The sequence below is a fragment of the Pinus tabuliformis genome, chromosome 8 (assembly GCF_031772625.1).
Source record: "Pinus tabuliformis cultivar Carrire ecotype Pingquan chromosome 8, CPIR1, whole genome shotgun sequence".
Classification (NCBI taxonomy): domain Eukaryota; kingdom Viridiplantae; phylum Streptophyta; class Pinopsida; order Pinales; family Pinaceae; genus Pinus; species Pinus tabuliformis.
This window is the reverse complement of record NC_142294.1, coordinates 568,590,820-568,610,643: the sequence shown is the minus strand read 5'-3', so window position 1 is coordinate 568,610,643 and position 19,824 is coordinate 568,590,820. Positions and strand designations below refer to the sequence as shown.

General features: G+C 35.9%; 1 protein-coding gene across 2 annotated transcripts in view; it reads left to right on the top strand.

Moving 5' to 3' along the window:
- The first annotated feature begins 4,252 nt into the window (after positions 1-4,252).
- LOC149236731 (SPX domain-containing membrane protein OsI_17046-like) overlaps positions 4,253-19,824 on the top strand; it is a 396,789-nt gene continuing 381,217 nt past the window's right edge. The window contains exons 1-2 of one of the 2 annotated variants that reach the window (XM_089372475.1): positions 4,253-4,548; positions 4,844-4,961. The gene's annotated coding sequence lies outside the window, so the exon portion shown is untranslated. The remainder of the gene's footprint in view (positions 4,549-4,843; positions 4,962-19,824) is intronic. The other variant, XM_089372472.1, reaches the window with a different exon arrangement.

The window sequence follows — 19,824 nt, the reverse complement described above, 5'->3', positions numbered from 1 at the left end:
ATTAGATTTACATTGGATAAATGAATTTTTTAATTTAAGTTTTTATGTTTTACATTTTTTTTTCTAAGTTACATTGTTCAAGAAACCCTGACTACTTTTCGTCATTTTGAAGATGGTATGTAGGCTAAACCCTAAAATTTTTAGGGCACAAGACCCCTCAGTAACAAGGTTTGAAGTCATTACAACACCATACTAGTTAAAAACTCAATATGTCAATTGCATGAATTAAACATAGGTGAGGTGGATAACAATTCCTCCAAACATTAGAACTAAGCCCAACTGATATATAATTTTATTTATTATATAAACAAAAAAATAAAACATATTTTAAATGCTTCTAATCATTATAAAAATAAAAAAATATATCTTCAAATTTATTATGAAAAAATTATTATATATCTTATTTAGGATTTTATATTTTATAATTTACTCAGTTATATAAAAGAATCATTATATATTTCAATTTATCAAAGATTTGTTTTTTAATTCTTTAATTATGTGTGTCTATTTTGGAATGGGGCTTCTAGAATTTTAATTTAATTATCAATAATTATTAGATGGATGGTAGGGGTTTAATCTCCATGGAATATTCTAGAATGTTCTTAGTAGTATTCACAAATCAAAAGTTGAAATTTACCTTCAAAGTAGTTATGCCCTTTTTGTATTTTCAATTAAATTGATTAACTAAAAAAATAGGTTATATGAACAAGTGACACATGAAATGAGTTATGGTTTTTGTCATGTGGTATTGATAAGCTATGGTATTGACCCATGGTATTGCAACAAAACCTATTTATAAATTAAGAATATCTATGGTAAAGTGGGGGTGAATCTCCATGGTTAAGAATGTTTTTTTTAATGTAAATATGTTTATCTTATATATTAACTATTTTTTAATTAATAATAATACCCTAGATGGAGTGTCAAGAGTGCAAGATGGTGGGGGGATGGTTTCCATCATACCACATGGTCATTTGACTGCCTCCAGTTGTCATAAAGCCCGAGGGAAAACCCAATGCATTCAAATCATTGCTCCAAGTCTTCTTATACTCACTCCCACCAACCTCACCCTTGTTTAATCAATCTCGTTTGGCAGGACACCACTTGGTGTAACAACCCGCTCCTCCCTCATGTGAGTGATCAGTCGCATCAAGCAAAAATGATGGCATTTACAACCCCTGCAACAACAATTCAATTCAGCTATTGGTCAATCATCTCAACCTCTAATCTATTGAGTCCCCTCAAAAGCTTACATAAAACCACTCGAAGGTCTAGTATGCACCATTCTCTCTCATAGGAAATGGCATGCCAAGAGTTAATTTCTCCCTTTCAATTCTCTAGTTTATGTTGGATTTGAGCATCAACATTGCTCTCACACTATCTTTGGTCATAGACAAAAAGGAATGATGATTGGCTAGTGGGCCCAACTTCACAGCAACAACTTTATTGTTTTTTATTAGTAGTTAGAATCTTGATGCGGTCTAGAAAGAAGATCTTTGTCAATTAGCTCTCATTTCACAAAGTTGGCCTATCATAATAGTTTCATAGCTCCGTTGTGAATGATGGCACTCTCCCTCAAATAGGTTCGTTTTCCCCCCCTTTGGATTTAGCATAGCTCTCTCTCCTCAGCATTTGTTAGTGGGGTTTGACTTTATTCCTCGATCTTGATGTTTTCTTCCTCACATGTTTGTTCTTCACTTTCCTCCCTTCAGGGACTTATGCTCTCCTTATCGGTCTTCTCTTCTTGTTGATACCACCATTCGTTGGCATTCTCTCTCATTGACCTTCCTCTCGCCTCTTTGGGCAACGATTGACCTTGAGTCCTGATTCGTTTCTTTAACATGGCCTTGGCTAACCACTCACAACCTCTTATTTTCCCTCGTCTGTTCTAATCCTAGCTTCCTTCCTTTTGTACGTTAGCTTAGTATCCTCCCTTGTGACATTTCCATGCCTCATTAGTTAACTCGAGTCAAAAGGGCCACTACTTATTATTAGGAGCAGGCTAGTTGAGGAAGCACTAGAACCCACCGTAGACTCACAAAACCTACTGCACGCTTTTGGGATCTGACATTGGGCCCCATCTAGGTAGAAATTAGACGAGATGAGAGGAAAGGAACCTCCCAACAAAAGCTTCTCTTGGACATTGAAGTACTTATTGAGTTAATAAAATGGGTACCCAACACAGGGCATATGCGAGGACACTTTAATTAATAAATGCATAATGTAGACCTATAGTGGCACATGAAATTTCTCATGGGAAGAGTTTTATTAGATAGTCATGACCAATCAGAGGATCTCCTCCTCTTCATGGAACATCTACATCAACATATGATAGATTTGGACTAGCGGCTAAAGCGAATATAGAAGCACCTTAACATTCCCCCCACCATTGGCCATTCTCTTGGCAAAAATCAAGTGTCGATGCAAGTCACAACTACAAACTTAGATCCTACCTTCTAGCTTTATTTTTCTGTTATGTCTCTAATTTTCCAGCCTTCTAGTAATTTTGTTTGGTTTCATGGCCACGAAAGACCACGTAATAATTGATGTATGTCTTATTTTGAACTTTTTAAAAACTTCATGTCTTTAGTCTCTTCAAAAGAGTGCACTTTTGGATATGGTTTGGAGTTCCTAGTGGTAGACGAATCTAAGAATAGTACCTTATGATGTAATCTCATATTTTGAAGGCAATACAAATTTACTCCACCAAATAATAATAATAATTTAAATTAAACTTATAATTTGCTTAATTTTTATGATTTTTTTAATTCTAATCATCATGAAGTAAATGTTTTGATATTTATTATGAATTGATGCCTATAAACATTTATGGAACATTTAATTTATATGATTGGGCTAGTTCTCTATTAATCAAACATATCATAAAAACAAGTAAATTTATAGATTTTAAATAATGTATTTAAATTATCTCATATACTTTTTGAAAAAATTCAGAGTCATTAAAATATACTACTCATTATTTTCACGCAAATATAAATATAAATATAAATTATTGTCTATACATTTTAGTAGAATTTTTTAAATATAATCATAAAATAATATATCTAAATAATCATTCACAATAAAAGAAAGTATCATTATATCTATTTAAAATTTTAAAATAAAAATCTAATTTTCAAATTAACAAAACAATTTAATACACATAGTCTTGATTAGTTATAAAATTTATTTTACAAAGATTATTAACTCTGATTTGAAATAATAATAATCAACCTAACCTAATTTTACAATTTTATATTATTTTTTTGACATTAATAATATGTAAAAGACAATTTATTGAGATTCTCTAGGTCAAAGATAATTTATTAAGATTCTCCATGTCACATCTATCTAAAGAAATATAATTTCTTTCGCCTAATATAAAGCTAAAATAAATTTTATTACTATTAAATTATTTAAACAAATTAGTATTTAAATATTATGTAAAAATAATTATACTTCCTTTTAATAATATATAAAAATAATTTATTAAGATTCTCATGTCACATATATCCCACATCCAAAGAAACGGAATCTTTTTATTCTATATAAAGAAATAAATTATTAAGATTCTCATGTCACATCTATCCCACATCCAAAGAAACTGAATCTTTTTATTCTATATAAAATTAAAATAATTTATAATTATTAAATTATTTGAACAGATTATTATTTAAAAATATGTAAAAATAAATAAATCATATATAATGTATATAAAAATTTAAAAGCTTATTTAATTTAATACCTTTAATTTAAAGTTTTCATTTTTATTAAATAATTTTAAAATATTTCCGAAAACATATATTTTATAAAATATTATAAATCCAAAAAGATGAGATATGAATATTTTTATAAATATTTCGAGTAAAAAAAATAAAAAATTATAAAAAAGAAATTATAAATCGATTTAATTAGGAATTATAGATTATATTTTATAATTATTATTAAGATCAATATCTCAAAATTCATAAATAAATTTTATTTTTATCAATCACAATCATAAAATAATAAATTATTATTATTTATTCTGGTCAACTCTAATCTTAAATTTTTTTATTTTTTTTTGAGATAATCGGTAATTAATGAGAATTATTTTTAGACCCAGGATTAAATTATTATTATATTCAAGTAACCTTCTGAGAGGGAATAATTACGGCATACGCTACAAGACCGCCAAGAACCTATTGTCATTATCGGACGCGGCCCTGAATTCTTAGTCTTTAATACACGTGCCCCCATAGAAATACTCTTTTACAAAGCCACACCTTCTTGTTTCGAACCCATCCTCCACATAAGCATACGGACTGACAGATATACATACTGTAGGGAACCAATCGCAGGAACAACGGCCCTGTGTTTTCATATGCCGAGCGACCGACATAGTCGAATTTGATCCATTGCCGCCTACTGGTAGGGATAAACCCTGCTCATTGAGCTTAATTCTGGCCGACTTTGACGATCGTTAGGCTTCTCCCTGGAGCAGAACCTTTTTTTGTACAAAGAATCGATTGCGCAACCTTTTTTAAACTCTTTTGCTGGAAATTTTCAGTTAAGACTTCTGACTTTGTGCATGTAGAAAACCTTTCGTTCATTAAAATGTCGCTTGAATTGCATACTGGTAGTTCAGAGGACACGAATGTAATTTTCTTCATGAAAAAGCTTTAAGTTTTCCTTGACTTTAATTTGCTTAAATTTTGGAAGCTTAAGGATTTAGTGACCAAATTTGAGAAGCTCACACATTTTTTTATGAAAATTTTGAAAGCTGGAATTCTTCTGTTCTCTACCTCGGTGTTGATTAATTAAATGCCGATTATTAAAGTATCCACATAATTTTAATTTTCAGGGAGCTTTACCTCTGGCCAGCTTCAAAGATTGTTAAATTTTCCCAGGGCAGAACATTAATTCACACAAAGAATCGATCGCACAACCTTTGGAAAGCTCGCTTGCTTAGAAATTTTCTGGTAAGTCTGACTGCATCTAGAAAACTTTTCGTTCCTTAGAATGTTGTATGAATTGAATGCTTTCATCAGGTTCAGAGCATACGAAATTAGTTTTCTTACTGGAAATCTTTCAATAAATTTTACTTAGATTTAACGCTATTTGAATTTTGAAGAACACGAATTTAGTGATTGTAATGTGTTGGCTTGGGGTAACCTAAGAAGACCAAGAATATTTCTTAGTTTTTTTTTTCCGTTTTTTATTGTAAAACTTGAAAATAAAATTTTCTCGGACATTCTACTCCCGAATTCAAGGCCTGTTACTGGAAAAACGATTACTATTTGTGATAACGGCAATTTAGACATACTGCTTTTTATTCAATGTTCCCTAGGCAGATCTAGAAGGTCTACCTTGGCGCCATCTAAGGTCTGCTTCTAATGAGCATTTGGGAATAATAGACCCGGGACCGGAATTTAGAGCTCCGTAATATGTAATTACTGCATTTAAATTGATAGCATCTTGGAAGCAATCGGGAACTGCCTGAAACAATCGTTGTGTAGAGAGAGCGAAGAGTCGTGCTGCTTGTCCGAATAGTGTTTCAGTGTTAGTAATGTATACATTTTACATTCTTATGTAAAATAGAGATTATGTTTGCACATATGTTTATTCTCGACAATTCATTGAAGCCTGATTGCATCCTATGAGTGCCACTGGAGTCAAGCCCTTCCAGATCCTAATCATAGCCTTATTTACCTGTTGATCAGATACAATATGGATTATTCTACCAGCAACATTTATTAGTTGTAAGGAAAGATTTGTGAAAGACAAGTAGTCTCTGATTTTGGATGGGTTCTGACAAATACTTGCCTTGGATGTTTCCAGTTCCACATGTCGCTGTATGCCTTTGCCCTTCAATTGTACAAAGATTTCCCTGGTTTGGCCCTCGACGGCATTTAGCCTTTCATTGTAGCTGACTCCATAAAAAACAGAGTACCAAAATTGCCTTCATGTTTTTTAATTGAAGACCTTTGTTGCCGACAGAATGCTTACAAAGTGTTGCTGATTTTGGACAAATTTTACAAAATGAATAGTTTGTAATGCCATACGCCATACTTTTTACATGTTTCACATTACGCTTCTAGTGCTTTTTATGTGTGCATATAATTCTAGGCATTTTGCTGGGTCTGGTTTTCCTCCGGGTTGGAAGGGTCTGGAATTGACGTCTTCGCCTGCCCTTTCTGCTCCTTCCTCTACTATTTGAGAGTATAAAAATATTCCGGGAATTTCCATCTTTATCAGTGTAGCGTTGTCTTTCCCTGACTCTGGTTCTTATTTCTGTGCACAACTCAACTTCAATTTTCTCGCCCTAGAAAGGAGCTGTGCTCTCATAACTCTTGGTTCACGGAATACTCTAGATAAAGTTTCGAGGATGGAGTGTGTTTCAATACTTCGAGCTGGTCTGCACATACGGCTAGTGCTGCTGAACATAGGAAAGCGAGGCCATGACGCCTTTGGAAAAGTTCTGTGGCTGATGATGGCGTAGATCCTAATCATAGCCTTATTTACCTGTTGATCAGATACATTATGGATTATCCTACCAGCAACATTTATTAATTGTAAGGAAAGATTTGTGAAAGACAGGTAGTTTCTGATTTTGGATGGGTTCTGACAAATACTTGCCTTGGATGTTTCCAGTTCCACATGTCGCTGTATGCCTTTGCCCTTCAATTGTACAAAGATTTCCCTGGTTTGGCCCTCGACGGCATTTAGCCTTTCATTGTAGCTGACTCCATAAAAAACAGAGTACCAAAATTGCCTTCATGTTTTTTAATTGAAGACCTTTGTTGCCGACAGAATGCTTACAGAGTGTTGCTGATTTTGGACAAATTTTACAAAATGAATAGTTTGTAATGCCATACGCCATACTTGTTACATGTTTCACATTACGCTTCTAGTGCTTTTTAAGTGTGCATATAATTCTAGGCATTTTGCTGGGTCTGGTTTTCCTCCGGGTTTGGAAGGGTCTGGAATTGACGGCTTCCCCTGCCCTTTCTGCTCCTTCCTCTACTATTTGAGAGTATAAAAATATTCCGGGAATTTCCATCTTTATCAGTGTAGCGTTGTCTTTCCCTGACTCTGGTTCTTATTTCTGTGCACAACTCAACTTCAATTTTCTCGCCGTAGAAAGGAGCTGTGCTCTCATAACTCTTGGTTCACGGAATACTCCAGATAAAGTTTCGAGGATGGAGTGTGTTTCAATACTTCGAGCTGGTCTGCACATACGGCTAGTGCTGCTGAACATAGGAAAGCGAGGCCATGACGCCTTTGGAAAAGTTCTGTGGCTGATGATGGCGTAGATCCTAATCATAGCCTTATTTACCTGTTGATCAGATACAATATGGATTATCCTACCAGCAACATTTATTAGTTGTAAGGAAATATTTGTGAAAGACAAGTAGTTTCTGATTTTGGATGGGTTCTGACAAATACTTGCCTTGGATGTTTCCACATGTCGCTGTATTCCTTTGCCCTTCAATTGTACAAAGATTTCCCTGGTTTGGCCCTCGACGGCATTTAGCCTTTCATTGTAGCTGATTCCATAAAAAACAGAGTACCAAAATTGCCTTCATGTTTTTTAATTGAAGACCTTTGTTGCCGACAGAATGCTTACAGAGTGTTGCTGATTTTGGACAAATTTTACAAAATGAATAGTTTGTAATGCCATACGCCATACTTGTTACATGTTTCACATTACGCTTCTAGTGCTTTTTAAGTGTGCATATAATTCTAGGCATTTTGCTGGGTCTGGTTTTCCTCCGGGTTTGGAAGGGTCTGGAATTGACGTCTTCCCCTGCCCTTTCTGCTCCTTCCTCTACTATTTGAGAGTATAAAAATATTCCGGAATTTCCATCTTTATCAGTGTAGCGTTGTCTTTCCCTGACTCTGGTTCTTATTTCTGTGCACAACTCAACTTCAATTTTCTCGACCGTAGAAAGGAGCTGTGCTCTCATAACTCTTGGTTCACGGAATACTCTAGATAAAGTTTCGAGGATGGAGTGTGTTTCAATACTTCGAGCTGGTCTGCACATACGGCTAGTGCTGCTGAACATCGGAAAGCGAGGCCATGAAGCCTTTGGAAAAGTTCTGTGGCTGATGATGGCGTGTGATAACTTAAGGTGTTTTTTTACTAGGTAGTTGTAGTGTTTCCTCCATTTTCTTTATATTGCATATTTATGTTTTAAAAGAATATTAGTTATAACTTATAAGTAAAATATTTATATCAATTTTAAATAAAATATTATATATATGATTTATTAAGTTTAGAAGTATCAAATATATTTTTACTTTAAAAGAGGTTGTCATCTCAAGAAATTTGATGGCTTTATATGTTTGATAGGTCTCAAGTTAAGATGAATGTAGATTGGTTTAATTATTTATTTTTTATTTTTTTTTTATTTTTATTTTTATTTTTGTAAGTGAAAATGCTAAACATTACAACATCTCTACCATACTGGCTTGAGACGACAATAATTTTTTTTTTTTTTTTTAATATGATTGAAATATTTTAATGATGTATTGTATAAGAGAGATGTATAATTTAACCTTGAAGTTAATTCAATTGGTAAGTTCTAGTTGCTAAAGCACCTCGCTAATGGGAGGTCACGGGGTCATGCCACCTGGCTAATGGGAGGTCACGGGTCATGCCACCTCGCTAATGGGAGGTCACGGGGTGATGCCCTCAAGATTTCCTAAAAGAAAAAAGATTACATTGGAGTTAAGTTTACTTGTGAACCTCAAATATAAAGATTTTTTTTAATAAAAAATGGATAAAATATAACATTATACTATTATATGTTACATAATATTTATTATTTCCCCCACCCAATAAAAAGTGGCCAAGGTGGGGGGAAATACTAATATTACATTCTACTTAATATTTCATGTCACCCATGTTATCACTCCTCCGGATCTCCAAGGCTGAGGAAGAGTCCAGTTGAGGTCACCACAGACCAACCTTTTGACTTGGTATCTAGCCCTACCAAGCCAGAGAGGGCTCTCTCCACAAAAGCACAGCCAAGACGGCTGGATGAATTAGGGTTTTAGGCTAGTTATGAGTGCAGAGGTTGTTTTGATTGGGTTTTTGCTCAATGAGGATATTAGGTCAAAAATCTAGGTCAGGGCAAATAAGATATGATTATAGACATTCAAAGGGGCAAGGTAGGTAGGTAGGCTAGCACATTAGGATTTCTCGGATGAGATGATTCAGACATGTGAGGAGCTAGGAAGAGCATGAAAGATGCATTCTTCCTAAACCAAAGAAAGATGAACAAACTATGAAAACTTCCCCAAAACAGAGCATGTGAGATGATTTATGTTTATCAACTTGAAAGAGATCATACAATAGACATGAAATGGAATATGGAGCAACAATACATTCATACAAATGAAACTGAAGAAAAAACAATGCTAGACAACCATACCACAAGTATCCCAAGGAAATAGCTGCAACTCATCTATTAAAACTGGCCAAATTCTGATACAATAGTGTCTCTGATCAATCTTACAACATCCAACTGAGTCCAACCTTTGAAAAGACTGAAAAATACAAGATATAGGCCTCAAAACAAACTCCTCCCAGCCTCAGGGGTCGAATCCATGAGAGGAGGAGCAGTTCCACCAAAATCTGAACTGATAGCTAGAGTGTAGGGTGGTCAAAGTGACTCATCCCTAATTACAATGAAACTGATTCATTACACCTCATAGAGTCTATTTACCTAATGTATTTACCCTAGGTAATAGTAAAAAGACCATAATTACATTTACATCATGAATTACATCAGTAAAAACTTGATTTCCCAAGATGAAAATCAAATCTGGAGATAAACAGTGAAAAATCAGGCAACTCGTCAAACACGCCCTCTCTATGTCAAACACGCCCTCCATCTTGCAGACTGATTTTGACTGCATTTCATGTGTCCAATTGAGCCCAGGATAGCTCATTGGAAAGCTTATCTTGTCTAGTTTCCAAATATGCCTTCATTTTACAAAATGGACTTGATTTGAACCTCCAAAAGTTGATTCTCCCAAGACTGGTCAAACGCACAACGCCAAGGTGAAAAAGGAGGCAGAACATTGATTTTTTAGGTGTTTTTTCACCTTTTCACCTGCCAGTTGTGCAAACCAAGGCTTGAAAAGTTGTTTTCCTGCATGTCTTCCCTGCTCTGAATCCAATGGTGGTCTTCTTTTGGCCAAAAAGTGCCCCAAACAAAAGCATAGCGCCCCCTTGGCATTCTAGCTGTCAAAAAATTGTGTATGATTACTTGAAAAGCACAAAAACTTCAAAATTACCCCAAAACTTCTCAAAATTGGTGAAATGATTTCTGATCATGTGGTTTATGCATGGAGTGAGGCTTCAGCAAGGATGTCAAGTCTTCCTTCCTCTTCTTGCTTTTTTAGGGCTTCAATCTTTGCATTAGCTCTTCTAAGCTTTGCCCTGGCAATCTTGTTCCTCATGGCATAATGCTTTTCCATATTTCTCTGAATGTCATTGTCTTTGTTGGCCTGGTCGAGGAGCTTTTCCAAATGTTGGTTTAATCTCTCAAGCCACTGCTCCCGGTTCTCATTAATCATGATGGAAAATTGTTCATTCAATGTGAGCTGCTTAGCAAGTTCAACTTCTATTTTGTTCTCGAGTTCTAGAGCTCTTTTCATCCCTCTGGTCCTAGGCCTTTGTCTTGGTGCCTTTTCTTCTGTTTCATCTGTTACACCATATGTTTCTGGTGTCTCTTCAGGTAAGACTTTAGCTTTTTCTTCCTCTCTTTGAGCTTTGATGAATTTCACTTCATCAATGAAGTGCTTTGTCTTTAGCTACTGGTTCTCCTGCTAAAAAAAGTTAATGACAAATTTAGACCTATCAAGATTAGTTTGGAGCTCCCTGATGTATGCATTTTTTTTCCTTGATGACTATGCTAATGTCCTCATTTCCATTATGCTTATCTAGGTCAATAAGGTCAAAATCATGTTCTGTCTCATGGAGGTCCTCCTCCTCATGCTGGATCTCTGCCTCTGTCATCTTTTCTTTGCCTTTGTGTACCTTCTTTGTTGGTGAAGAAGGCAGGGCCCCTCCCACAATCTGTGGGGCAAACACATGCCTATGACCTCTCTAATAAGTGTGTGCCAATATGCCCAAATCAGCCTTCTTAGGCTTGATGACCTTAACCTGCTTAGTTTGCTCTGGCTCACTGATCTCATCTCTACTAGGTGACTCAATGTGCTCATGAAATGGTGATGGTGAAGGAGACTAATTTGATGATGATGCATGATCAGTGGGCTGAGATGGAGGAATGGATGTGGAAGGATGAGATGATGAAGGCACATCTTGAACATTTTGAATAGATGGATCAATGAATATGTCATTGGCTATGAAGGTACTCCATGCAATGTTCAATTGTTTGAGGTGATGGAGGACAATGATTTTGATGAGGGAGTGGTGGAAAATACTTCTCATTTGATGCTCATATTCTCTTTTTTGGACAATATATGCCATCTTGTCAATGCTCCAGAAGAGATAATAAGGTATGTTGAGCATCTTGACCCTTGTGAAGTGCATGAGTAGCCAGATATGATAGGTATAAAGTCTAGAGAACCTTCCTTCACAAGTAAAGTATCTCATGATGATTTTCATCATGGGAACATATCTATCCAGGAGGTAAGAGAAAGGAAAAAGCCTCTTTCTATCATTCTTGTATCTAGGTTTGATATATGGCTCATAGTAATGCTCCTCCAAGTCTGTTTGCTTAAACCATTTTTCCCCAACATCTGGGATTCCAGTAGCAACTGATATGATGGCAGTGGACACAGTGAAAGTGACACTAGCAAGGGTTACCTGGTTGTCATGGAGATTGGAGATGAATAGTCTACTCAACATAGGATGATGTTGGACCTTTTGTACTTTCTCACAGAATTCAAAACATCCTAGATGTTTAAAAGATGTCACAGTCATGGGAGATGCCATGAGTTCCTTGGTATTTCTGGGCTCAAATCTAAGGATTCTCCCTCCTTTGTTTGGCTTCCTCCCCTTCCTTTCCTCCTCCTCACTAGAACTTCTGTTTTCTTCTTCTGACATGGTGTCTTGATTTTAAAACCCTAGGGAGATGAAATGATAGTGGAATGTAGGTATAGGGAGTTAGGAACGGTGTGAGGAAATTCAGGGAGATGAGGGAAGGGGTTTATGGTTTAAGGGAAGTGACAGGGAGTGGGAATGTAAAGGGATTTGGGATAGGGAATTTTATTACAGGTTAGGGGTTTTGGGAGCCTAGGTAAATAGAACACCTAGGTCTTAGGGTTTGGGAATAAAGGGCTTTGGGAGGTAGTGAAATGATATGGGGGTTGGGAAAGGGTTTAATAGGGATATGGGAAGGGAATAGAAGTACTAGGGAGTGAAATTGGAGGTGTGGGAATGAAACTAGGGTTTGCAGGTTTGAAAACTCCAAATTTCACTCAAGAGACTTAACACCATGAATTTATGACTTGTGAAATGTAAGGAGGGTATATTTAGTGCTACTTACTTGCTGGAGGAAGAAAACAACCAAATTGAAGCTTCTGAGGCAATGGCACTTTGTTTTAGAGGCTGGAGAGAAAATCTGGTCAAACACGCAGCGCACAATTGAAACACGTCCTTCACTACACAAACACGCAGCGTATTACTGAAACGCGCCTTCCACTAGTCAAACGTGCAACATAACACTGAAACGCACAACGTAATACACAAACGTGCCCTCCAGACCACAAACGCGCAACAAAAACTCTGTTTTACTAATTTCACCTGTCAAACTCGAAAATTTCTCCTTTGTTGAGGTTGCTCGACCATGACAAGAGAAAATGAGGTGTAAATGGATGTCTTGAGGGTTTTAAATACTTGATGAAATTTGATTTTGTTGATTTAAAACCCATTTGCTAATGTTTGAAATGGCTTTTGAAACATTGCACTAATACCCTTTTACCTTGTGCTTTTGCTTTGCAGATTGATCAATTGCTAGAGTAGACACTTTTTTTTTTGACATTTATTGTCCAGTTGGCATGTGGAACTGAGTTGGCAGCTTGGGAAAAGTTACTTATTACATATAATGACATAAAATTACATAAATATAAAAAATAGAATTACATCTCTATTTTTGGAATAAAATTACAATCTGGAATGAAACTCTTACTTGAAATCAAAATTAGAACTTTGGCAACCATGGTTACATGTTTGCAAATCCTCTTTAAATGAAAAAGGGATATTATTTTGTTCACTCTCATACTTTTGCTGGCCTTATGCAGTGAAATGGTGTTTTATTGGACCTTGGAAAAATGAAACCTAGAGACCTAATGAAAACCTTGAGTGAGCAAACTTCATGGTGACTTGATTGACATAAAGACATGATGAAATAAGCTTTTATGATTGATGTATGCTCAGTAAGACATGAAGGTGGGCCAGCAAGTATTGATTTTTGAGGGAGAGTGAGGTTTTTTTACTAGGGCTACCATCAGTGAGTAAATTTTTGAATGAGGACCTAGGTGGAATGACAAAAATTTCTGAGCGAGACCCTAATATGAATATGAAAAGAGGAGTTTTGATCACTGATGGCAGTATGCAAATACTAACTCTAACAACCCCCACCCTAATTATTACATTTTATCTCATCCCCACCTCCTCCTCTCACCTTAGTTCACTTTCATAGTTAAGCTCATTCATTTCTAAACATATCATGTTAGATCAATAGCTCTATAAAATCATTATTACATATAAAATAAAAAAATATATTACATATATTATATTAAAGCGATTATTAAATAAGTCATTAAAATGAAGAAGCAATTATTGTTTTGTATGTTGCGGTCGTGCTTAATCTTATTGATGCAGGAGCATTCTTCAAATCTTATAAGACCCATGAGTCTTATTTCACATTTACTAAAGGGATTGGGTTCCCTTAATCATTTTATTTATTTTCGTAAGTTTAGTTGAGTTGTGAGGATTTTAATCGTAAATTTATTTATGGAGAATATGTCGTGAATGTAGAGGTCTTAGAGACAGTTGAGTAATCCTAGGAAGAGTGAGGATTTGAGGGATTTAAATGATTAATTTGGGATTCTGTTTGAGAAAAGAGTGGAGCTGGAGAGATACTTTGGGAGAGAGTGAGAGATTGTTGGATCTGAACTAAATTGGTTCATGAATCCGTTTTTATATAAATTGTGATCTTTTGAATTAGCCAAAGTTTAGCTAGAGGCTAGCTAGGGGTTAAAGAGCTAGAGGATAGTAAGAGCAAGAGTGAGGAGTTAGGAAGAGCAGTAGATGGATTTTATGGAAAAGAACTGAAACAGTCGAATGTGATTGTTTTCCTTGTAAATATTTTATAAAAATACCAAAACAGTGTGGATTTGTATATATCATGTGTGGGAATTTGTGTTTGTATGTGTCTTAATAGCCTTATGGTGCATTGACTGTGAATCTGAGAAATATTGTGGAATTTTTGTGTTGAATAGCATGAATGACTGACAGAATTTCCTTTACAGGATTAGTATTTAATTGTCTAATAAAACCTATGTATAGGCATGTAGAGATTGGGATTTCCCTTTTAAATGGACGGAGGGATTAGCCGGAAGCGAGCACAATTGGTTTTCACAGTAGACAGAGGAAGATTGAGAACTATCTTTTATAGTGGAGGACGCAGGCTTTTTCTCAACTTCCTAAAGGATTGTAAAGAGATAGTGAAGGGCAAAAGAACAGTGGAGATTAAGTCGCATCATTGAAAATGGAGGATGGACGGCTTAGATTAAAGCGCAGATCGCATGTTAAATCGGTCAACACTTCACAAGTCAGCAGTCGACGACGTTTATGGTAAGTGGTATCTCGCGTGGGTAAGAAAGTGGTAACCGGTATTTCTAAATTTCACGCGATTAGCCTAAGTGAGTGACACGTAGCACACGATGGAAAAGGAAAACCACTTTTCTCGCGTGCTCTCGACCAAATATCGATCGTGCTAGAATCTGCACGAGATTGCGCGATAGCCATTCGATTGGACGGGTCACATCGATGGTGGAGATCGTCTGGGCTACTTGGCGAGCGGACGACGCGATAGTCATTGGATCAACACTGAACCAATGGTGGAGATCGTGGCGCCGGAATAAAGAGGGGGACACGTGTTGGCTCAGTGCTTAATTTATGGTATAAATTTCTATTATGGGTATTCACGCCGGGAGGTCCCACAAGCCACGTAGAAAAGGGTTGCGGAATATTTCGTTTAATAAAATTAATTTAGAGGAAAAGTCTCTGCTTATAGAATTGATTGATGAGAATTGGGAGTAAGGTTGAAGAGGGGTTTTTTTAACCCATAGTAATATATTAATGATTAATCACCTAGAATCAGAGCATTAACCTGGGTTATACAGCGGGGTTTAGTGTTAACCTTACATGATTTTTGGGTTAAAGTACTAGCTCTGCATCATTTTGGTATCAGAGCAGAGACTAATGCTCTGTGGAGATTGGTTGAAAGATTGAATTTTATTCTCAAAATGTGTAGAATTGCATTGGTAATAGATTCAGATATAGAGGGATATGATCTGAAAGGAATTGGTGTTGGGAGATCAGAACACAAGATTTTATGCAGAGAAGAATTCTGAAATGTTACAGGCAATGAAGACTTCAGTCGGTTCATTCAAGATAGACTGTGGAAAAGGGATTTGAGGAAGATAGGATCAGGAAGGATCTTGTAGGTTTTAAAACTTCAATGATGTATGTAGGTGAATGCAAGTAGCAGGTAATGAAGTTTCAACCAGGTAGTTGTGACAAAGGAGAAAGTGAAGGAATTGCAGCAGAGATACTGTAAGGAAATAAAGTGAATATGGATGTACTCAGCAAGAACATAAATTCAGTTGAAAGAAGAACTGAAGTGCAGACAGTGAAAAGTAAAGCAACATGTGTATTGCCAAGCCAGTGAAAGGTTAAAGAGATAGATCATCAGGTATGAGTTGTATTTTGATGTTGGTTCATTTGAATTGTTTTTATAGGGAAAGAGAATGATAGCAACAACACACAGTAGCAGACTGTGTAAAGAAAGAGAGGAGTTGTGTTAGTGGCAGTGAACCTAAATATTCCAGCTGAAAGTTGGATAGGGAGGACAATTAAACTGTTCTCAAGAGAAGGTGAGTTGAGGATATAAGCCTAAAGAGAGCAGAAGAGAGTGCTCAAGAGGTTCCAGAGATAGAGGACCAGTGCTTGCCAAAATACCAAGTCCAAAGAAGGGGATTGGTGAGGTAAGTGACAACAGGGAGGACTTGTTGTTGCAGAGGCTTAGTGCAACTCATAGTGAGTGAGGAACTCATAGAGATAACAAGGAAATGACTATTGATAGTCATAATAGGGGTTCAGAGAGAAGCCACAACAGAAGAAAGAAAGATGCCAAGGAAAATGGCAAAGGAGAGGAGATGAGTCAAGAGATATTTGACAAAGACATTGCAGAATTGAAAGCAAGTGTGGATGCCATAATAATGCTGCTAGAAAAATGTGAAAAGGACCAAAGTTATGGTTGGACTATGAAAAGAAAGAAGATAAAGTGGAAGCTATTGCAGAAACAGATAAAGAGGAGAATGTATATCAAATTAAGAGAAGAACTCAGAGTAGCTGAGTTAGAGATGGAAGATGACTATTATAGACCTAAGCAAGAAGATTACCTTGTTGAGGAAAGAATTATGAATGATTTTATGAACTGTTGGACAAGTTCGGATCAGCAGAGAGATGTGATGATTGAAACATCAAAGAAAGAGGAGCCTAGTATTTTTGAAACTGATGATTTGTGTATGTATGCAAGTGATGAACAACCTTTAGAAGATATGTTTATGCAAGTTGCTGAAGAAATGAAGCTGTTAGAAGAGATGAATGTAATAGAACAGTTCTTGATTGAAAATGTATTCAAAGACACTAAAGATGGACAAATGTTGAAAACTACTAAGGAGGCTGAGGATGATGAATCTAGTAAGACTTGGCAAAAAGATGGTAGACAGCCTGAAGACAAAAGGAAAGTGCAGATTGCAAAAGGAGAAGTAGAAAAGAGGTATGAAGATAACCTTATGATAGGAGCAAGCAAGAGTGTATGTGCAGTACAAACACTTGAGGTAATGGAATTATCTCTTCAATTTTTATTCAAAAATTATGAACCTATATTGATAGTTAATGGACAAGAAATTGTCTTGGAAGGACATAGTGGAACATTAATGGAAAGGACTCTTACTAAAGAGTGTACTATGGAAGATAGCAGAACAAATATTTATAAAGAGAATTCAACCCAAGGAGGAACAGTTAGTCCAGAAAAGGCTATGAAGAGGAGAGGAAAGGAGGATAGCCAAGAACTTAAGAATAGGTTGGCAGAGGCTGGTGCACAACAGAAATTTGAAGACAATGTTATTTGTACAAATTCCAAAAAGAGTAAAGGTGAATGTAATCAACAAACTGAAAATAGACAGGCAATCTCAGAGGATGAAGACAAGGATGCTTTCATGAACTATGCATATGCAGTAAGCAGCAAAGGAGTTCAATGGAATGTGATATTCATGGTGTTGATAGTAATTTTTACTGTTGTAAAAGGGACGTTACAGTGGAATGAAAAATTTGTTGTATATGGTGATTTTGCTTCCTATATAGAAACAAAGAGAACTTTAGGTTCTAAAATAAGAGATTGGCAGATTTTGGTTGAAAAGGAAGGGGCATGGAAAAGGCAACGTAGTGGCTTACAGATTTGTAAGGAAGAAACACGAAGAATGAAAATGAGTGTGAAAGGAAGGAAGGCCAAAGAGAAGAGCAAAGAACATAATTCGGAAATTAGACAACATTCAAAACAAAGTGAATACAAAGAAGACTTTTTCAAGACAACACAACATGACAAGTTTGGCATGTCATATGCATATCAGGAGGATGACAAATGTGAGAAATTATGGAACAGAATTAATGGAACATGTAATGTATTTTTTGATTTTGAATTATTAATTGTTGAATGTGGTTTTCAGGATGAAGGACAAACTGCTCTTGGAGATATGTTTGCACAAGTAAACATGAAGGAGTATGTAAGTTCCAGAATTGCAGAAAGACAGTTTTCCTTATGGACACAAGAAGATGGGAGAAAGCAACTAGTTGGCTCAAAAGCTTGGAATAGAGGAAGGAGAGTTGGCATAGCTCTTAAACAAGTCATTGCAGAAGAGAAATAAGATTGCAAAAGATGTGAAATTACAGTACATGAAATTTTTTTGTTTTTGATACAAAGAAGATTTGAATGTCAAGAGTCTATTTTGAGTTTGCAATTGGAAAATTGGGTGAACAGTTCAATTAAATTTAATATGAATATGGAGACAATTGAACAAGGTTCAATAACTAAAAATTTTGCAGCTGGTGGACAATATGTGGTTGAAAGGTTATATGTTCTTGTATCAAACAAGAACCAATCTTCTTTTGAGATTGAGAGGATTCTACTCAAGATATTGGATAGGTGGATGATGAAAACTACAAAGGTGATGAGCATGAGGAATTGTCAAAGTTAGCAAGTTAAGGAAAGATGGAAGGATATACAGGACAACATAAAGAAAATGGTTTATAGACAAAAGAGGATGTTGGTGATTGAGTCAAAAATCAGAATATACAGTCAGGTACAAGACAGTGGAAAATACATAAAGTTGGAGCTCAATTCTATTGAGATGATGACAAGACAGCAGCAGACAAAGGAGCAGAAATTTATGTTGTTTGAGGAGTTGTTTATGTAGGATATCAACATCAAAACACTATGCAGTGGAGATGCTCATGACAACAGAGCAAAAGGACATCCACAACACATAGTTTGGCATCCAAGAGGAAGAGAGAAGGCAGTAAATGCACTTGCAATTGAAACAGGTTAGACAGCCAGTTGGAAGATGAAATCTGACGAAGTTTGCAACAGGAGCAGTTGGGTGACTCATGAACAGGAGTCCATGAATTATTTCAACCTGGGGAGTCTGATGTAGGAGCATTCTTCAAAGCTTATAAGACCCATGAGTCTTATTTCACATTTACTAAAGGGAGTGGGTTCCCTTAATCATTTTATTTATTTTCCTAAGTTTAGTTGAGTTGAGGGGATTTTAATTGCAAATTTATTTATGGAGAATATGTCGTGAATGTAGAGGTCTTAGAGACAGTTGCGTAATCCTAGGAAGAGGGAGGATTTGAGGGATTTAAATGATTAATTTGGGATTCTGTTTGAGAAAAGAATGGAGCTGGAGAGATACTTTGGGAGAGAATGGGAGATTGTTGGATCTGAACTAAATTGGTTCATGAATCCGTTTTTGTATAAATTGTGATCTTTTGAATAATTCGAGAGGTTAGCCAGAGGTTAGCTAGAGGCTAGCTAGGGGTTAGAGAGCTAGAGGATAGTAAGAGCAAGAGTGAGGAGTTAGGAAGAGCAATAGATGGATTTTATGGAAAAGAACTGAAACAGTCGAATGTGACTGTTTTCCTTGTAAATATTTTATAAAAATACAAAAACAGTGTGGATTTGTATATATCATGTGTGGGAATTTGTGTTTGTATGTGTCTTAATAGCCTTATGGTGCATTGACTGTGAATCTGAGAAATATTGTGGAATTTTTGTGTTGAATAGCATGAATGACTGATGGAATTTCCTTTACGGGATTAGTATTTAATTGTCTAATAAAACCTGTGTATAGGCATGTAGAGATTAGGATTTCCATTTTAAATGGATGGAGGGATTAGCCGGAAGCGAGCGCAATTGGTTTTCACAGTAGATAGAGGAAGATTGAGAACTATCTTCTATAGTGGAGGACGCAGGCTTTTTCTCAACTTCCTAAAGGATTGTAAAGAAACAGTGA